The following is a 20,710-nucleotide window of genomic DNA, read 5'->3' as shown; positions in this document are numbered from 1 at the left end:
GAGCTGTGAGCTGGGGAATAAAAACTATATATATATATATATATTTATATTTATATACTTATATGTATATATATATATTTATATATTAATATATACTATATGTATTATGAACAGACACAACTGAAAAATGTTCATATTCCAAAAAGCAAGAATGAAGAGTCCTCACTGAATAGCTGGACATTGAATAGAATTCAGAAGTTGTGACATTGGAATAGAACTACTCTAACTCTTGAATAAAGGCTCCTTTATTTTTACCCTAATTACACTTAAAAGCAACCATTGAATGGATCAAGCTAATGTGCAAATAAACTAATTGACTGCCATGAAAAACCTCAAAACTCTCAAAAGGGAGAAAAAAAATTATACATACACTAACATAGCACTCATTATGTCCAAAATCCAATAAAATAGTACTAGATATGTGAAGTAGTAGAAAAATGTGTCCCATAGTAAGAAAAGTAAGTCCATTAAAATAGACACAGAACTGTCAGAGGTAATGGAATTAGCAGGCAATAATTTTAAAAGATCTATTCAAATTTGTTCAACTATTTAAGAAAAAAACATAAAGATAATGAAAGAACAACTGTAAAATCTCCTTAGAGGAATAAACACTGTAAAAATAAATCAAATGTGCATTTAAAACAGCAAAATTAGATACCCAAAGTGAAATTTTCAAAGATGGGCTCATAAGCAAAAGAATCTAATAAATAAAATATTTGAACATGAATAAGGGGAAAAACTGAATGCTTCAAACTGCTTCAAACTGAAATATAAAGTTAAAAAAAAGGAAGAGAACAGTTTCAGGGCACTCTGGGAAAACATCAAGTAGTCTCATATGCATGTAATTGACATACAGTAAGAAAAGAGAAAATTTCAAGCAAAAAAACAGTAATGGCCAGATATTTCAAATTTTAATATAAATATAAATCAACAGTTTTAAGAAGCTCTATCAACATTAAGCAAAATATACATAACAAGATGAACATTAAGGTACATTATTAAAAAATTGCCCAAACCAGTAATAAAGAGGAAAACTTTAAAAGAACTAAGGGGAAAAAAAGACATATTACATTTAGAGGCACAACATAAAGGATATGTTTTTAATAAAAAGTTTATATTTAAAAATCTTTAACCTATAACTACATATCCAGCAAAAAATATGCTAGGAAAATGCAGAGGAAATAAAGACATTTCTAACCAAAGAAAAGCTATGAGAATTTTGTGCCAGCAAAACCTGCACTGTGTCCAGTATTTATGATGATATTTAAGACAAACTGATTGTAAAGACACATATGGACTCAAAGGAGAATGAAAAATGGTATACCAAACAAACACAAATCATGAAAAATGGAGAGGCTGTATTAATAATAAAATTAATTCTAGAACAAGAAAGATTACCAGAAGTAAAACAGACATTTCACACTGATAAAAGTTCAATTAATCATGAAGGGATAACAATTCCAAAAATACGTGTATATAGCTTCAAATATCGTCAAAATATGAGGACTGAAGTGATAAAGAAGCAAACTGAGATTATAGTTGGAAATGTCAACATCCCCCCTCAGTCATTTATGGAGTAAGTATATAGCAAATCAGTAAGGGTGTAAAAGACTTGAGAAACACTATTAACCAAGTAGAATTAACTGACATTTATAGAAAATTGCATCCAATCACACAATAGACTACATTTTTTTTCAACTACACATAGATGGCTGACTAGAATAGGCCATGTGCCAGACCATAAAATAATTCTCAATAAATATACAAGTTTTAAGAATGCGTTTTCAAAACAGTCGTATTATATTGGAAATCAGTAACCAAAAATCTATAAAACCGTCAACTATTTGGAAATTAAGCAGCATAATTTTAAATAATCTATCAATTAAGGAAGAAATCGTATAAGGGAAATTAGAAAATATTTTAAAATAAATGATAATAACATATCAAAATGTGTGAGATGTAGCTAAATTAGGGCTTAGAAGCTAACATAAATGCTTATAGAAAAGAAGAAAATTTTAAATCTGGTGACGTAAATGTCTACCCTGAGAAGCTAGAAAAAGAACAGCAAATTAAATTCAAAGTAAGCAAAGAAAAGAAGTGGTAAACAGAATTAAGTCAATTAAACAGCAAATGGAGAAAACAGAAATAATTAACAAAAACAAAACTTGATTCTTTAAAAAAATTAATAAGATTGGTGAATCACTAACTAGACTAATCCAGAAAAATATGGAAGACACGAATAATTTAGGAATTAAATTTAAAAATCACTATAGATTCTTCAGAAGGATAATAAAAGAATATTATGATAAAATTATTAATTCACCTAGAAGATTTGGACAAATTCTTTGAAAATAAATTACTAAAATTTTCATAGGTTAAATTTAAAAAATAATAATCTTATATATTAAAGTAATTGCATTTTAATTACAAGCTTTCCAACTAACAAAACTCCAGGCCAAAAGGCTTATCAAAATACTATGCCAAAAAATTACAAGAAAAAAAATTTTACAAAAGCTCTTTGATAAAGGAGCAATAAACACTTCTCATCTTACTTTATATGGCCAGTAATTCCAAAGACATTACCAAAAAAAGAAAAAAAATACACACTAATATCATCCACTGATATTGGCCTGGGGTTAGCAAACATTTTCTTTAAAAGCTCAGGGAGTAAATGTTTTATACTTTGAGGGTCATATTATTTCTGTTGAAACAGCTCAACTCTCCCATAGCAGTGTAAAAAGTCATAGAGTATATGTAAATGAATTGACATGGCTAAGTTCCAATAATATTTTATTTATCAGACTAACCTCTGATTTAGGTGCTATAAGCTATAAGTCCTAAACAAATATTAGCAAAACTCAGAGCCACACTTTTTAAATTCAAAAATCAAACAATATAATTCATCATATTCATTAAAGGAGAAACAAGAACATTCTATCAATAAATTTATAACGTGTCAGAGAAATCTAACACACTCATAATAAAAATGACCAGCATTCTAGCAACAGAATAAAAGAAATTCTCAGCTTGATAAAGTGCATCTACAAAAAACAAAACAAAATAAAACTATAGCTAGCATCACAACATATGTTAAAGAACTGAAAACTTTCCCTTTAAGATTGCAAAAAAGACATATATGTCTGTTTATCATTTCCATTCAAACTGGAGGTCCTATCCAGTATAATACGTCAAGAGAAAGAAAAAAAAAAGTAATACCAATTCAATAGGAACAAACAGTTACCTGTATTCACAGAGGACATAATCTTGTATGTAGAACATCCTAAGGAACAAAAAAGAAAACAATGCAACAAGAAAAAAAACCTACCAGTGCTAGTAAAAGAATTTAGCAAAGTGATAGAATAGTGGGTTAATTTATGTGTGTGTATGTGTGTGTGTGAGAGACTGAATTGGAATTGCAGTTGCAATATCAGGCACAGCATTATTTTTTTAATAGGATATAGTTACATATAAATTTAATAATGTTTAGGAATTATACAAAGAAAAATACAAATTATAAATTAATAGCAAAGAGGTACCTGGAAAATGCCCATACATTTGCCACCTAAGCATCCTATTTGCACATAACCAATAGAACAAAAGAAAAATTTGAAAGTAAAAAAAAGTTCTGAATGATATTAAAGATACATTATATTATAAATTGTAGCATGTAGCTAAACAAAACCACATTCAGGGAAACCTAAAGAAACTTAAACAAACAGGGATTTATACCCAGTAATAGAATGGAGCACTCAGTATTGTTTTGCTGCCAATTCATCCAGTTGATCTATAGATTTGATGCAATACTAATAAATATTTCAGCATGTTGTTTGTAGAAATTGTCCAACTAATTACAAAATGTATGTAAGAACCTCAAAGTACTTAGAATAGACAAAAGTTGAAAAAGAAAAACAATGCTGGAGGAGATACATTATCTGAAATAAAAATTTGCACACATCTACATTTACCAAGCTAGTTAGTATGGTATTAACATAAAGATAGACAACTAGATTAGTGGAACAGAATGGAGTCCAGAAGTTGGTTCACATTTACATGGTCAATTTGTTTTAAAACTTGGCACCAGAATGACTCAATAAAGACATTAAAGTCTTTTCAAAATATATGATGCTGGAACAGCTTGTTCTCTTGTTCTACAAGAAAGCAAGAAAATATCTTCTTAGCCTTAAGTAGGCAATTTTTTTTTTTTTCATAGAGGATTGAAGAAACAAACTACAGACTGGGAGAAAATATCTACAGTTCATTTGACAAGGAATCTGTATCCAGAATATATAACTGCTACAATTCAATAATAAAAACACAACCAAATTAAAAATTAGTCAAAAGATACAAAAAATTTCACAAAATAAGATAAATGCCCAATAAGCATATGAACAAGTGACCATTATTAGTCATCAGAGAAATGCAAAATAAGACCTCAGTGAGATATTACTACATATTTACTAGATTTCAGAAAGGCCATCAACCTTCAATGTTGGCATAGATGTAGACATTAGTGATGGGAGAATAAAATGATTAAAGTCATCTTGGAAATTAGCTTCTCAGTTTCTCTTAAAGTTAAACATAAAGTTTTTTTTTTAACATGACCTAACTATTCTATACTTAGTTATTTAAACAAGAGAATTGAAAACATATGTACACAAAAAGGTACACAAGGATGTCCATAACATAACAGGGATATTCATAGTTGCTCAAAACAGGAAACATCCAATTGTTCATCAACTGGAGGATGGCTAGGAAAAATGTTGTATATCCAGGTAGTGGAATAACTCTCAGCAAATTAAGACAACAAAGGAATAAACTACTAATATGTACAAAAATTGATAAACGTAAGAAACATTTTTCTATTTAGCTGATCAAAAGAAGCCCCACACTCTGTAGTTAGATTAGAAATTCTGTTATAGTCAAAGAAGCTTTTGAGGAAACACAACAATGGTTGCTTCTTGACAGGTGGAGTGGGGAGAGGTGTGGAGTTTGGGAAGAAGCAGAAGGGCTTTTTCTCAAATGATGAAAATATTCTGTATTTTGATAGGAGTCTGAGTTATCATGTGAAAGAATTTTTTAAAATGTGTTGAATTATACACTTAAATTTTGTTCACTTTACTGAATATAAAATATACCTCAGTAAAAATATCCCCACACCCTGATATATATGTTCAATGTCCAATACAATTTAGAACATATCAGTGAAACATGTTGTAAAGCATTGACCAGATAATGAGTCTTTGAAGCATTTTAAGCATGGAATTTATATGCTCACACTTTTCAACGATATGTTTGTATTTTTGATAGATTAATAAGGAGACTGCGTAGAGAAGGAAATAGAAATGAGCAATACTTGAGATAGAAAGTACACCTAAAATTAAGAAAATTACCTTTCATTTTACCATGCCTTTCATTTTAAAAAATAAACAAAATGGGTGATTTCTCTGGTAAGAATTACAAACCTACAAATAATAGCTAGACAGATGTCTAATTGAGTCAACCTCAGAGAAGTATACAGTGAAAATTTAATAACTCAGTAGTCAGTATATTCTTGTGAAAAGTCAAATATCAATGATCTAAAAGAATATGTAGTTATCCATTTTATACATATTAGTGTATATCTGGCAATTCCAATCTCCCAATTCATCACACCACTAATAAGAATCTGATATATAAAAAAATAAATAAAATGAAATTCAAAAATTAAAAATTAAAAAAAATAAAAGAATATTTAGCAGTTTTATGAAATAAAAAGATTCATATTTCTACATATTCCATCCCTCATCCTAAAGTCATATTTTGCAAACATTTTGGATACATCAACCATCTTTAATACATAAGCTTACAGTTCTCCTTGAGCCTTTGTCATTTTATGATTTTGACATCATGTGTGATAAGTAAATCAAAGAAAAAGGAGAACACATCATCTTTTATATCATTATACTATTAAATTATAATAGTTATCCACTTAATATATTTAATGATGTTGATACTACTCTCCATACATAAAGATGAATTTAAAGGTTTTCTCTCATTTTTGATACTTGCTTTTTAATGTACTTCGTAAAATCATTGAAACATTTGACTTGATTTTAAATAAAATTTTTCAGTGGCATATTATTATAGTATTGATTTTGTGATTGGTTCTATATTAATTAAAATACCATAACCTCAGCTTGGCTTTTGCTGACAGTTCTAATTAAAGATGTTCTTCATGCCCCCCTCACACCTCATCACACAACATGCATTTTCATGAATTACTTTGTTTCATTTTGTCCATGTTAATTATCCTTATCTGAAATATTTTTTGCTTACAAGTTATTTTCTATCTCCACTCACTATTATATACATTTTACAATGGCAGAGATTTTTCTTGTATATGTAACATCCGCAGTGCCTACGATATTGCCAGTTCATATTAAGCACTCTATAAATATTTGAATGAGTGATGAAACAATGAATGAATAAACTTTCTAAAGGTATCTAAGATAGTAGGCATGTATTCCATTTGTTCGATTACATTTCTTTTTTACTTTCATTTGTTAAACAGAAAAGAGAAAAAATTATGTTGTCAGTTCTTTTTCTTCTCGTTTTCCTGACTAATGTTGAAAAGTCTAGGGTGGAAAGGAATCAGAATTGTGGGATTGTAAAAATAATTGTTCAACTTGGTATTTTAAATGATCATAACTACACTCTAATTCGTGTCACAGTGGGAGTAATTCTAGTTTTAAGACATGGATTGGAAAAATCTCAAGCTTCATTTCTTGCAATTTTGCATGTAAGTAGATAAGGAGGTTTAAGAAAAGGTCATTGAGGGCTTCGCTGGTAGTGCAGTGGTTGAGAGTCCGCCTGCCGATGCAGGGGACACGGGTTCATGCCCTGGTCCGGGAAGATCCCACATGCCGCGGAGCGGCTGGGCCCGTGAGCCATGGCCGCTGAGCCTGCGCCTCCGGAGCCTGTGCTCCGCAACGGGAGAGGCCACAACAGTGAGAGGCCCGCGTACTGCAAAAGTCTTTGAAATTACAACCATTTATTAAAGAAGTGATCTGTAGCCAAAGCCCCAAAGCTTCATATCTTGATGAGCAGAGTAAGAACAGCTAAATCTGGTTCAAGTCAGCTTTAGGTAAATGATTATTAGATTCCATCAGCCAGTGATTCTGCCTTCTCTCATCGTGTGCAAGAAAAAACAAAACAACTAAACATCCCAGTGCCACACTCTACTTCTCTCAATATGGAATTAATTTTTGTACAAAAATCATATTAATCCAAAGTATTATAGAAAGACTCCAGATGAGCTTAATTACTCAAGAACCAGTTTGAATATGTTCCATCAAATAGTCTGAACAATCGTAGTTCAACCAAACAGCAAAAAAATTTTCCAAAACCATAGGTAGGTACTGGATACTGCTTTAATTTCTGTTAATTAAAAATGCTTGATCTACTATGGCAGATCCTGGTGTAAGATCCTTAAAAGAAAATAATTAATCCATACAAGTTTGAGATACCTAATCTGTAGAGCTTGTGACCTGGTTTAATCAAGCTCTGGACATTATTGTTGACCTATCCAAAAAACGTTTTTTGTTTTTTAATTGAAATATAGTGGGTGTACAATCTTATGTTAGTTTCAGGTATACTACATAGTGGTTTTACATTTACATAGATTACAAAATGATCACCATGATAAATCTGGTGACCATCGGTCCCCTCACAAGGAACATGGTTAATATTATTATTATTAACCATATTCCTTGCTTTATATTACATCCCCATGGTTTATTTTATACCTGGAAGTCTGTACCTCTTAATCCCCGCTACCTATTTTGCACAACTCCTCTACCCTCCTCCAATCTGGCAAACACCTGTTTTTAGCTTTCACCTGTAAGTGAGGTCGTGCGATATTTGTGTTCGTCTCTCTGATTTATTTCACTTAGCATGATAGCCTCTAGATCCATCTGTGTTGTCAAAAATGCCAAGATTGACACAGTCAGGTAGGCGCGGACAGGGGAGGGTCCTCACAGAGGCCGGCGAGGGGAGGAAAGCGCTGGGCTGGAGGGATGGCCAAATGTCCCGGCCCGCAGCCCTGAGCGTGGGCGGTGGCGGTGGCGGCGCCGGTGTCGAGCTGGTGGCCGTGGCGCGCTGCTTCTGCTGCATCCTGAGGACCCGGGGCCGGGGGCCGGCTCTAGCATGGCTGAGACAGAAGCGCTGCCGAGGCTTCGGAAGACTTCAGGATGCAGAATAAATCCGTCTTTATTTTGGGTGCCAGCGGGGAAACCGACAGAGTACTCTTGAAAGAAACTCTGGAGCAGAGCCTGTTTTCCAAAGTCACGCTGACTGGCCGGAGGAAGCTTACCTTCAACGAGGAAGTTTCTAAAAACGTAAATCAAGAAGTGGTGGACTTTGAGAAATTGGATGACCACGCTTCTGCCTTTCAAGGTCATGATGTTGTATTCTATTGCCTGGGTACCACCAGACAAAAAGCTGGGGCGGAGGCATTAGTTCGTGTTGATCGAGATTACGTCCTGAAGGCTGCAGAGCTGGCAAAAGCTGGAGGGTGCAAACATTTCAACTTGCTGTCCTCTAAGGGAGCTGACAAGTCAAGCAATTTTTTATATCTGCAAGTCAAGGGAGAAATGGAAGCTAGGGTTGAAGAGTTAAAATTTGATCGTTACTCCATATTTTGGCCCAGAGTTCTATTATGTGATAGGCAAGAATCTTGCCCAGGTGAATGGTTGGTTAGGAGGTTCTATGGCTCCTTACCAGAACCTTGATCCAGCGGCCATTCTGTGCCAGTGATGACTGTGGTTAGAGCAATGCTGAACAACGCAGTGAGACCAAGTGACAAGAAGGAACTGCTGGATAACAAGGCCATCCACGAACTGGGGAAAGCTGATGGCTTTCTCAAGCCGTGACCACAATGGAGAAATGCTTTCCAGTGTCAGGCTGAACACCTATCACCTAACGGTAATTTCAGGGTCTAAAAAAAACATGTGCTTTAACTGTGGTTTCACTATTCTTAGTCTCCCAGATCCAATCAAAAAATGATCATGCTCTGCATCAGCATTTTAGAGCCTGATTCTACATATGTAGAATCACCCGGGGAGCCTTTCAAAAATAGAGATCCAGCAGCTCCCTAGTGGTCTGGTGTCTCATGTTCGGCACAGTAATGAGAGATTCATAGGCCCTACCTCAGACTTTCTGAATCAGAACTTGGGGGGTATGGGCACAGAAATCTGTTGTTTTATTTAAGCTTCTCTTATGACGCCACTGGTGGGGAGGCCAGCTTTGAAAGCTTGTCTGCAGAGTCACAGCAGCAGTGCAGACTTTATGTATCATGCAGATGAGTTCTGAACAAAAATTGTTGACATTTGTGTCTCTGAGTTACCCAGTGCTGACTGCATGTTAATTGTGTAAGTGAACATTGTGCTTTACTACTTCTTTAGAATATATAATAAAAGTTATTATATAGCCGAGCTTATATAATTCATGGGAGAATTAAATAGAAGAATTAAAATAAATGTACAAGTCGTGGGTGTCCTTACATTGTTAGAAAATGCCTAAGTAACGGTGGTAATATGCAGTATTTTGGCCAATGGGATGATAGAATAGCAGCTAATACATATCAAGTACTTGCTAATTGCCAGCCTTTACACATACTGTCTGTCCTTTAACCCTGCAGACAATCCTTATAATTCTTACAGGCAGTACTATCATCCCCATATCTTAGGTGGGGAAACCGAGGCTCACTGTGGTTAAGTACCTTGCCCGAGGGCTTAAAGCTGAAGCCTGAAGCTAGGAAATGGCAAAGCCAGGATTCTAACCCAAGTGAGCCTGAATCCATAGCTTCTGTTTTTAACTACTCTGCAAGAGCATCCAGTATATTTACAGGAAGTTACAGTTAATTGTTGCTGGATCAGTACATGCCATGGATGAATAAAATAGAAATGTTTGGGTTTCTCCATTGGTCTAGGATCCCTCTAATGATTAACCACAAAATGTTCACATAGCCAGTAAATGTATATTTCAAAGTGCTTTACTTGAAAAACTATGGAAAAGGAAAGGAAGAGGCAGAAGGAAGGGTCAAAGTCAAGAGGAGCACACTGTTAATTTCCATCATGGAACAAAGGAAATTTGTCTTGTGTGCTGAGGGAAGCAAGGTAATAAATTTCAAGCTTCAGTGGACAAAAAAAAAATGGCATGATTTCACTTTTTTAAAGGCTGAGCAATTACAGATATATATGTAATATAATATATACTTTTCTTTATTCACTGAGGTTGCTTCCATATCTTGGCTGTTGTAAATAATGCTACAATAAACATTGGGGTACGTGTATCTTTTCAAATTAGTGTTTTTGTTTTCTTATGGTAAATACCCAGAAGTGAAATTGTTATATCATATGGTGGGTTCTATTTTTAATTTTTTGAGAAACCTTCATAATGTTTTCCATTGTGGCTATACCAATTTACCTTCCTGCCTGCAGTGCACAAGGCTTCCCATTTCTCCACATGCTCACCAGCACTTGTTATTTGTTGCCTTTTTGATGATAGTCATTCTGACATGTGTGAGGTGGTGTCTCATTGTGGTTTTCATTTACATTTCTCTGATGATTAGTGATGTTGAGCATTTTTTATGTGTCTCTTGGCCATCTGTATGTCATCTTTGAAAAATGTCTGTTTAAGTCCTCTGCCCATTTTTTGAGCAGGTTGCATATTTTTTTGATGTTGAGTCATATGAGTTCTTTGTATATTAACCCTTTATAAATACATATAACCTTTGTAAGTATTTTCTTCCATTCACTTATCCACCTTTTTGTTTGGTCAATAGTTCCCTTTGCTGTGCAGAAGTTTTTTGTTTGATGTAGTCCCATTTGTTTATTTTTGCTTTTGCTTCCTTTACCTGAGGTGACAGATCTGAAAGAGTATTGCTAAGACCAATGTCAAAGATTGTACTACCTAGGTTTTCTTCTAGGAGTTTTATGGTTTCAGATCTTACATTTAAGTTTTTAATCCATTTTGAGTTTACTTTTTGTATATGCTGTGAGAAAGTAGTCCAGTTTTATTTGCATGTAGCTGTCCCGTTTTCCCAACACCATTTATTGAAGAAGCTGTCTTTTTATTGTATATTCTTTTCTTCTTTGTTGTAGGTTAATTGAACATATAAATGTGGATTCATTTGGGGGCTCTTTATTCTGTTTCATTGATCTATGTGTCTTTTTTGGTGCTAGCACCATACTGTTTTGATTACTGTAACTTTGTAGTATAGCTTGAAATCAGGGAGTGTGACACCTCCAGCTTTGTTCTGCTTTCTCAAGATTGTTTTGGCTATTCTGGGTCTTTGTTTTTTTCGTACAAATTTATAATCATTTATTCTAGTTCTGTGAAAAATGCATTCGTGAATACTGCAATGGGTTATCAAGTTAATTTACTTTATAAAAAATTTACAAAAATTATTAGTGTCCTTTAATAGATATAATTTTACACATTAAATAGCAGTGTAAATAGTTGCTCTTTGTTAATATCCAAAAATAATGAAAACTGATCAATGACTTCTCTAAAAAATAGCTTTTTGACTGCCATCAGTGAATTTCTGCAAAATAGAATGCAAAATAAATATGTAATTTTCTAATAATAAGCAGATGTTTATTACATATCAGCTATGTGCAAAATGTTTTCTCTCAGTACCAGAAAGAAAACAGAAATCATTTAAATCAAATATCAGCAAACCAATTTGCCTTTTTCTAATTGAAGCAAAGTGATATTCATATTTAGTTGTCATGTATGTTTTGAGGTCTACTAATATCCAGCGTTTTTCACATATGAACGAATGAATGTATAGCTAAAAAGGAACCTGCCTAGAATATTTGCTTTTGGTGAAAGACCCATTTTATAGTTACATATTAACTATTATAATCACTTTTTAATTCATAGTATATCCAATTAATATCACAGCATGATATACCCTGATATGAAATGGATTTTCTATGTATATTTTAATGAGATCATGAAGTGAGGTAGGGGTTACCAGGGAAGATATTTATAATGTACTTTACAATTAATAAAATTTAATTTAGTGAATATCTGTGATATAAAGCATACTAGTCAGGTTTCAACCAGAGACATAGAACCAGTAGGAGATGGATACTAAGAGATTTATTGCAAGAAATTGGCTTACATCAAATTGCTTCACACTTGCCACCCTCTTCCCAACACAGCTCAGAGAATGATTCCTAATTGTTTTAACCCAATTGTGGTGGTTCAAATATTCTTGACAGTGATTGTGTTAGGCTTAGGTCTCTGATACAATTCTGGAATTCAGCTGTGAAACTTCTTTAAAATATATGCACAAGGATGTTTCTGTAGTTATGACTGATGCCTGGGATGCTGCAACCATTTTGGAAACATGAGAACAAAGGTGAGAATAAAAAAGGAAATATGGCCCTTGATGGTGTTATTGAGCCACCCAGTTAACCAACTCTGAAAGCTACCCCATTCTATCATTCAATCATTCATTCATTTATTTGATGATACCTTTTTTGTTGTTAATTCTGTTTGAATTGGAAATTTTCATTTAATGCAGTTTGTAGCCTTTTAAGTGATATAGAAGCCAAATGAAATCAGAAGTTGTCTTGGTAAAGCATGAAAGCATGAAATCAGAGAAAGGGGATTTAAATGATTCAAATGTTTATTGACATCAGGAAAAGATAGTCTAAAACAGCAACTCTTCCTCTGAAATATGACCTTAGGGAACCAAAATATTTGAAACTGTGAGTCACAACAATCCTCTCCTTAGTGGTTCTCAGGGTTTAGCATGGATTAGAATCACCTGAAGAGCTCACTGAGGTGTGAGATTTCAGGCTCCTCATCTTGCATACATCTCCCATATTTTTCTAAGGGGTTCTCTTAGAGCTACCCTCACTTGGCTTGAGGGGGAAGAAGAACTTTGCTTTCCTTGTGTGTTTTCTTTTCCTTAAATTCCGTCAATGAATTCTTTCTCAGTAAATCTCTACCCTGTAGGTAAAAGGTAGGCAGCACTCCTTCCCAGGGCTGATTGGGGGGGTGGGGGGGGTCAAGGAGGAGCTGCACTTTGTGGTGCCTTCCCATGCCATCTGGGCAGGGCACTCCAAGCCTGGATCTTGCCTTGTGTGAATTCTGGTCTCTAGAAGCACCTATTTCAAAATTTTCTGTGTTCTCCCTGGTGATTGGGATCAGCTTGGGCTGGCAGTGCTATCCAGGCAGGGTGCCCTGAGCCCATGTCTTTGTTTCTCTCCTTGCAGGGAACTTTCTACCTCTTTATCCCAAGCATGGGGTCTACCAGATGCCCCAAGAGCTCTGAGACTCAAGCTGATAGGATTACCCCAGGGTCCTGGATGGTTTCTAGTCCAGGAGCACAGCATGGTAAGTGGGCCACACCTACTGACTAAGGTGGTATTTGTCTCATGGGATTGCATTAGATGGGGCTACCAGGATGGTACTGACATGCTGATCTTGAGTGAGTCTCAGTCACATCGGACATAGGAAAATTTTAAGACTCTGAGTTAACAGTGGTCTGATTACCTTTGGGCTTGAGCCATATAAAGCCTGGGCATTAGCTCTCAGCTGCCAGTGCTCTAACCATGGTGCCACCCATGGTGCCACCCATGTTCTACAGCACCCAAGGGCAGTTGGGGTAGTAACATGTGTTCTTCATCTTGTGCATCCCCAGGCACTGGCACCCAGGGCAGTCACTCCACCAGCTCAGACAATCCTTCAAGGATGGCATTGGCAATCTCCTCTGAGTTTTTTTCAAGATTGTTGCTCTTCAACATCAATAGACACTTCTCATTGCTACCCCCTCATGCTTCAACTGATAAATCTTAAGTTATGAAAACTAGAAGTGGAAGTTCCCTTGTATAAATGGAACTTTTGCCCATGGACCCTTGACTGTCTACCTCACTGACAGCACTGTGTAGAAGGCAGGTTTGCAGTTTACATGGAAAGAAATCACATTTTAAGAATGTAGTGACTATAACTTAAATAGTTCAAGAGAAGTCATCATTAGAAGATGAATATCATACTGTATTTAGCCTATAATACTCCAAGTGGTAAATTTAACATGACTAGAAAGAAAATTATGATTCTTGTCTTCCTGCACATCTGGGTAAGACTTACATTTGTGGGTATCCTCAACAAAGCACAATAACAGCCATTATAGAGCCATTGGAAGCTGATAGTCATTGGCTGTTTGAAGGATGATGCAGTATCATGAGTAGTGAGGTAAACAGCATTTTTAAAAAATAAATAAAAATTGATAAGGAGCTGAAGAAACAAGAAGATCTTAATTGTTTTACACAAATGGTTTCCTAAGAGCACAGCATTGGGAGTAATAGCCTTGCTCCTCATGATAGGAAATATGACATTAGCCACTAACAATGCATTTGACAATGAAGAATACAGAGATGGTTCCTAGAACTGAGTAGGAAGAAATGGTGTCTGGACACTAGAATACTCTTACCATGCACTCATTGGCCATAAAATATGCAAGTACCACTGATTTGCCATTAATTAATTCATCATTGATAAATCAGTATATCTCACAAGGGATCATATATCTTGTGATACATTTTTAATCAAATTGTTTATAGAAAGAGAAGCCTCCTAAAATATATTTGCCTGAGGCTCTGCAAACCATGAGGGCAGATATGCTGGGCAACTCTGAGAACGTTAAATTTAGAGTCTCTCTTCACTTAACATGCATTGTCTTCAACTTTGAGCCCTTTGCCAATTTGGAAACAGCAGAAAAATAATTCTGTTTCAAATTTAGCAATGAATCTATTAATAGACACACAGAGTTACATACACATACACACACATACACTGAAACATGCTCTGAAATCTTGCAGAGCAAACTAAGGAAACTAAAAGACTTGAATATCTTAAAAAGTATACATCTGTATATCCCACCTGTATTTTAATATATATTAATATCTAATATGTATTGTGTATTTACTATATGCAATGAATTATTTTATCTTCTTGCAAATACCAACATATTTATTCTCCACAATAGTCATAAGATAAAGTTATACTTATTATCCAGATTTTGTAAATAGGAAAACTAAGGAAAAGGGAGAGTAAGTAACTGCCTAAGGTCATATATCTTGTAAATTAAAAGTGAGATTTTTACCCAGAAAGAAAAGTTCTCAAACAGATTCTTATTTTTTTTCACATCTTTATTGGAATATAATTGCTTTACAATGGCGTATTAGTTTCTGCTGTATATCAAAGTGAATCAGCTATATGTATACATATATCACCATATCCCCTCCCTCTTGTGTCTCCCTCCCACCCTCAATATCCCACCCCGCTAGGTGGACACAAAGCACGGAGCTAATCTCCCTGTGCTATGCACCTGCTTCCCACTAGCTATCTATTTCACATTTGGTTGTGTATATATGTCCATGCTACTGTCACTTTGTCCCAGCTTACCATTCCCCCTCCCCATGCCCTCAAGTCCATTCTCTACCTGTGTATCTTTATTCCTGTCCTGCCCCTAGCTTCTGCAGAACCATTTTTTTTCTTTAGATTCCAAATATATATGTGTTAGCATACGGTATTTGTTTTTCTCTTTCTGACTTACTTCACTCTGTATGACAGTCTCTAGGTTCATCCACCTCACTGAAGATAACTCAATTTTGTTTCTTTTTATGGATGAGTAATATTCCACTGTATATACGTACCACATCTTCTTTATCCATTCATCTGTCGATGTAAACTTAGGTTGCTCCCGTGTCCTGGCTATTGTAAATAGTGCTGCAATGAACATTGTGGTACATGATTCTTTGTGAATTATGGTTTTCTCAGAGTATATGCCCAGCAGTGGGATTGCTAGGTTGTATAGTAGCTCTATGTTTAGGTTTTTTAAGGAACTTCCATACTGTTTTCCATAATGGCTGTATCAATTTACAGTCCCACCAACAGTGCAAGAGGGTTCCCTTTTCTCCACACCCTCTCCAGCATTAATTGTTTGTAGATGTTTTGATGATGGCCGTTCTAACTGGTGTGAGGTGATACCTCATGGTAGTTTTGATTTGCATTTCTCTAATGTTTAATGATGTTGAGCATTCTTTCATGTGTTTGTTGGCAATCTGTATATCTTCTTTGGAGAAATATCTATTTAGGTCTTCTTCCCTTTTTTGGATTGGGTTGTTTGTTTTTTTGATATCGAGCTACATGGGCTGCTTGTATATTTTGGAGATAAATCATTTGTCAGTTGCTTCGTTTGCAACTATTTTCTCCCATTCTGAGGGTTGTCTTTTCATCTTGTTTATACTTTCCTTTGCTGTGCAAAAGCTTTTAACTTTCATTAGGTCCCATTTGTTTATTTGTGTTTTTTTTTCTATTCCTCTAGGAGGTGGGTCAAAAAGGATCTTGCTGTGATTTATGTCATAGAGTGTTCTGCCTATGTTTTCCTCTAAGAGTTTTATAGTGTCTAGCCTTACATTTAGGTCTTTAATCCATTTTGAGTTTATTTTTGTGTACGGGGTTAGGGAGTGTACTAATTTCATTCTTTTACATATAGCTGTCTGGTTTTCCCAGCACCACTTCTTGAAGAGGCTGTCTGTTCTCCATTGTATATTCTTGCCTCCTTTATCAAAGATAAGGTGACCATATGTGCATGGGTTTATCTCTGGGCTTTCCAGCCTGTTCCATTGATCTATATTTCTGTTTTGTGACAGTGCCATACTGTCTTGATTGCTGTAGCTTTGTAATATAGTCTGAAGTCAGGGATCCTGATAAGTCAGGTTCTGTTTTTCTTTCTCAAGATTGCTTTGGTTATTCGGGGTCTTTTGTGTTTCCATACAAATTGTGAAAATTTTTGTTCCACTTCTGTGAAAAATGCTATTCGTAGTTTGATAGGGATTGCATTGAATCTGTAGATGGCTTTGGGTAGTAGACTCATTTTCACAATGTTGATTCTTCCAATCCAAGAACATGGTATATTCCTCCGTTTGTTTGTATCATCTTTAATTTCTTTCATCAGTGTCATAGTTTTCTGCATATAGGTCTTTTGTCTCTTTAGTTAGGTTTATTCCTAGGTATTTTATCCTTTTTGTTGCAATGGTAAATGGGAGTGTTTCCTTAATTTCTCTTTCAGATTTTTCATCATTAGTACATAGGAAGGCAAGAGATTTGTGTGCATTAATTTTGTATCCTACTACTTTACCAAATTTATTGATTAGCTCTAGTAGTTTTCTGGTAGCATCTTTAGGATTTTCTATGAATAGTGTCATGTCATTTTCAAACAGTGAGAGCTTTCCTTCTTCTTTTCTGATTTGGATTCCTTTTATTGTTCTTCTCTCATTGCTGTGGCTAAAACTTCCAAAACTGTGTTGAATAATAGTGGTGAGGGTGGGCAACTTTGTCCTGTTCCTGATCTTAGTGGAAATGGTTTCACTTCTTCACCATTGAGAATGATGTTGGCTGTGGGGTTGTCATATATGGCCTTTATTATGTTGAGGTAAGTTCCCTCTATGCCTACTTTCTGGAGGGTTTTTTATCATAAATGGGTATTAAACTTTGTCAAAAGCTTTTTCTGCATCTATTGAGATGATCGTATGTTTTTTCTCCTTCAATTTTTTAAATGTGGTGTATAACGTTGATTGATTTGTGTATAAAGAATCCTTGCATTCCTGTGATAAACCCCACTTGATCATGGTGTATGATCTCTTTATGTGCTGTTGGATTCTGTTTGCTAGTATTTTGTTGAGGGTTTTTGCATCTATGTTCATCAGTGATATTGGCCTGGAGTTTTCTTTTTTTGTGACATCTTTGTCTGGTTTTGGTATCAGGGTGATGGTGGACTCGTAGAATGATTTTGGGAGTGTTCCTCCATCTGCTATATTGTGGAAGAGTTTGAGAAGGATAGATGTTAGCTCTTCTCTAAATGTTTGATAGAATTTGCCTGTGAAGCCTTCTGGTTCTGGACTTTTGTTTGTTGGAAGGTTTTTAATCACAGTTTCAATTTCAGGGCTTGTGATTGGTCTGTTTATATTTTCTATTTCTTCCTGCTTCAGTCTCAGAGGTGGTGCTTTTCTAAGAATTTGTCCATATCTTCCAGGTTGTCCATTTTATTGGCATATAATTGCTTCTAGTAATCTCTCATGATCCTTTGTAGTTCTGCAGTGTCAGTTATTACTTCTCCTTTTTCATCTCTAATTCTATTGATTTGATTCTTCTCCCTTTTTTTCTTGATGAGTCTGGCTAATGGTTCATCAATTTTCTTTATATTCTCAAAGAAGCAGCTTTTAGTTTTATTGATCTTTGCTATCGTTTCCTTCATTTGATTTTCATTTATTTCTCCTCTGATCTTTATGATTTCTTTCCTTCTGCTAACTTTGGGGTTTTTTTGTTCTTCTTTCTCTAATTGCTTTAGGTGTAAGGTTAGGTTGTTTATTTGAGATGTTTCTTTTTTCTTGAGGTAGGATTGTATTGCTATAAACTTCCCTCTTAGAACTGCTTTTGCTGCATCCCATAGGTTTTGTGTCATTGTGTTTTCATTGTCATTTGTTTCTAGGTATTTTTTGATTTCCTCTTTGATTTCTTCAGTGATCTCTTGGTTATTAAGTCGTGTATTGTTTAGCCTCCATTTGATGGTATTTTTTACAGATCTTTTCCTGTAATTGATATCTAGTCTCATAGTGTTATGGTTGGAAAAGATATTGGATATGACTTCAATTTTCTTAAATTTACCCAGGCTTGACTTGTGACCCAAGATATGATCTATCCTGGAGAATGATCCATGAGCACTTGAGAAGAAAGTGTATTCTGTTGTTTTTGGATGGAATGTCTTATAAATATCAATTAAGCCCATCTTGTTTAATGTATTATTTAAAACTTATGTTTCCTTATTTATTTTCAATTTGGATGATCTGTCCATTGGTGAAAATGGGGTGTTAATGTCCCCTACTATCATTGTGTTACTGTTGATTTCCCCTTTTATTGCAGTTAGCATTTGCCTTATGTATTGAGGTGCTCCTATATTGGGCGCATAACTATTTATAATTGTTATATCTTCTTCTTTGATTGATCCCTGGATCATTATGTAGTGTCCTTCTTTGTCTCTTTTACTAGTCTTTATTTTAAAGTTTTTTTTGTCTAATGAGAGAATTGCTACACCAGCTTTCTTTTGATTTTCATTTGCATGGAGTATCTTTTTCCATCCCCTCACTTTCAGTCTGTATGTGTCCCTAGGTCTGAATTTTGTCTGTTGTAGACAGCATATATACGGATCTTCTTTTTGTAGCCATTCAGCCAGTCTATGTCTTTTGGTTGGAGCATTTAATCCATTTACATTTAAGGTAGTTATGGATATGTATGTTTCTATTGCCATTTTCTTTATTGTTTTGGGTTTGTTATTGTAGATCTTTTCCTTCTCTTGTGTTTCCTGCCTAGAGAATTTCCTTTAGCATTTGTTGTAAAGCTGTTTTGGTGGTGCTCAATTCCCTTAGCTTTTGCTTGTCTGTAAAGGTTTTAATTTCTCTGTCGAATCTGAATGAGATCCATGCTGGGAAGCATAATCTTGGTTGTAGATTACTTTCATCACTTTAAATATGTCCTGCCTATTTTCTCTTCACTTTTTCAGTCTGGTAGGTTTTTCATCTGCTGTGTATTTCTCTGTCTTCTCATTTTGCTTAACTTACTGTGTTTGGGGTCTCTTTTTCATGGCTGCAGGTCGTATTTCCCATTATTTTTTGGTGTCCATCCCCAGTGGGTAAGGCTGGTTCAGTGGATTGTGTAGGCTTCCTGGTCGAGGGGACTTGTCCCTTTGTTCTGGTGAATGAGAGTGGATCTTGTCTTCCTGGTGGGCAGGACCACGTCTGCTGGTGTGTTTTGTGCTGTCTGTGAACTTATTATGATTTTAGGCAGCCTCTCTTCTGTTAGGTGGGGTTGTGTTCATCTCTTGCTAGTTGTTTGTCATAGGGTATACAGCACTGTTGCTTGCTGGCTTTTGAGTGGAGCTGGGTCTTAGTGTTGAGATGGAGATCACTGTGAGGTCTTTCACTGTTTGATGTACGTGGGGCTGGGAGGTCTCTGGTGGACCAATGTCCTGAACTCGGCTCTCCCACCTCAGAGGCTCAGGCCTGAAAGCCGGCTGGAGTACCAAGACCCTGTCAGCCACTCGTCTCAGAAGAAAAGGGAGGAAAAAAAAGAAAGAAAGAAAGAAAGAGTGAAATAAAATAAAATAAGTTATTAAAGTAAAAACTAAAAAAAAAAATATTAAAAATAGAAAAGTAATACAAATAGAAAGAACAACTAAACCAAAAAACAAATCCATCAATGTAACAAACGCTAAAAACTATACAAAAGTAAATAAATAAATAAACGGACAGACAGAACCCTAGGACAAATGGTAAAAGCAAATCTATACAGACAAAATCACACGAAGAAGCATACACATACACACTCACAAAAAGAGAAAAAGGAAAAAATATATATATTAAAAAAAAGAGAGCAACCAAATCAATAAACAAATCTACCAATGATAATAAACTCTAAATACTAAGCTAAAATAAACATAAAAGCAGAAACAAATTAGATGCAGAATGCAAACCCCAAGTCTACAGTTGCTCCCAAAGTCCACCACCTCAATTTTGGCATGATTCGTTGTCTATTCAGGTATTCCACAGATGCAGGGTACATCAAGGTGACTGTGGAGATTTAAACTGCTCCTCCT

The 20,710-nt window shown here is 35.1% G+C and overlaps 1 pseudogene; it reads left to right on the top strand.

Moving 5' to 3' along the window:
* Window positions 1–8,021: 8,021 nt before the first annotated feature.
* On the top strand, window positions 8,022–9,021 carry LOC111186141 (protein HTATIP2 pseudogene; annotated as a pseudogene).
* The last annotated feature ends 11,689 nt before the right edge of the window (window positions 9,022–20,710 follow it).

The sequence above is a fragment of the Delphinapterus leucas genome, chromosome 5 (assembly GCF_059928025.1).
Source record: "Delphinapterus leucas isolate spDelLeu-1000000601 "Yukka" chromosome 5, BTC_Dleu_Yukka2, whole genome shotgun sequence".
NCBI lineage: Eukaryota > Metazoa > Chordata > Mammalia > Artiodactyla > Monodontidae > Delphinapterus > Delphinapterus leucas.
This window is presented reverse-complemented; position numbering and strand designations above follow the sequence as displayed.